Consider the following 1,615-nt stretch of genomic DNA (forward strand, 5'->3'; position numbering starts at 1 on the left):
TGCTTTACCTAAAGTTTAAGTTGAATAAAAAGCATTTGAAGTATTCTGTACATTACCTATAGCCTATACTTCTAGGCCTATATAAATGCTTTATAGGCAGTCTATAACACTATACAAGCATCAGTTGGGTGCAAGAGATTGCACAAGTCTACATTCAAAACCCTTACCAACAACTACTCTGCAGGAAGTCGAGGGTGTTCTGAAACAAATTGCTGGGTTCAAATTTAGTTGAAAGACTGACTCAATTCAACTCTTTCCTCATATCAGCCGCGTCCCTTTGTAATGGTTATCTCAAAATTCACTTTTAATATCAACTGTGTTTCTTAACATTCATGCCCAGGGCTGATACTCTGAAAGAAACACCCACCTGGATAGGCCCAGACTTGGATATTGTACCCCCAATCACCTGGTTGGTCAATTGGAATTTGGATAATGTACTCCCAATCACCTGGTTGGTCAATTTGAAATACACCCCCTAAACACTGGGAGTTCCCTAGAGGACCCCCAGGTTTCAGGCTGCGCTAAACATCTAATATGATTCATGTATTAATAAAGCAGAAACAAGCTACAAACAAAATTCCCAATTTTATTTAATTACGTTTTTATTTCGGATTTTTTGTTGGTTCAGTATTGCAAAAACGATCGTTTTTCTTCTGAAAACGGCTTATTTTTTGTTGCTAACATAGACCAATATATTGTAGTTTACTATTGGTAAAAAAATTAAACAAAAAAAAGACAATTAGATAACCATAAATCAATTTATAAAAACCGTTCGTGTGGTGACATAATAGTCGCTCTGTTTACTAGCGTCAGTATCGCAAAACGACAAAAATGTTGCTATGCCTGCAAAAGGGTTAATAAAACTTATTCCAAACACGAACCATCAGATCATCATTTCATTTACAAAAGAAAACATAATAATACCAATAAAAGAAATATCATATCATTCATTCTGAGTATATTGCTAAAGGGTTGCTAAGATGATGCAGTGTCGACTGTCTCTTTTCCCTTCCTTTTCCGTCAGCAAGCATGCAAATTTTAATGCAATCTGCATTAAAATGAAGACTGTGGAATTTTGGTGCAATTTATTGGTATTACTTTGGCTGAATAAAACCTTAATGAGCATGGGCCCTTTTACTGGCTTGGTTGTGGAAACCCCCCTAAAGTAGCAAATTCACTGACAGTGCCCCATGGTCTGAAAACTCCCCCTAAAACGTGATTTTGGGCCGAACCTAATGGGCCTTTTGAGGGGGAGTATCAGCCCTGGGCATTCATGCTGCAAGATGGTTGTAATAAAAATTAACATAAAAATGAAATTATCGTTAATTAGATGAATGCTCGGTGTTGTACGGATAATAAAAAAGGTTGTTGCGCAGAAATTCTTTTTTAATCGATTAAGTTTCTTTACTCAATGAACTTCAGTAACTTGGGTTAGTCTAGATCTTTACTATAATAAGAGCCGTTATTAGAACTTGAGCCAGCATTAGACAAAAGATTGTGTCATGGTCTCTTACCCAATCATGATATCAAAGCATGCTACTGAAGCATGAAGCGTGAGTATTTTAATTATTCGGCATCTAATATTTGCAGGTGTATTAAGAAAGATGTGCACAAT

The sequence above is a fragment of the Watersipora subatra genome, chromosome 11 (genome assembly GCF_963576615.1).
Source record: "Watersipora subatra chromosome 11, tzWatSuba1.1, whole genome shotgun sequence".
NCBI lineage: Eukaryota > Metazoa > Bryozoa > Gymnolaemata > Cheilostomatida > Watersiporidae > Watersipora > Watersipora subatra.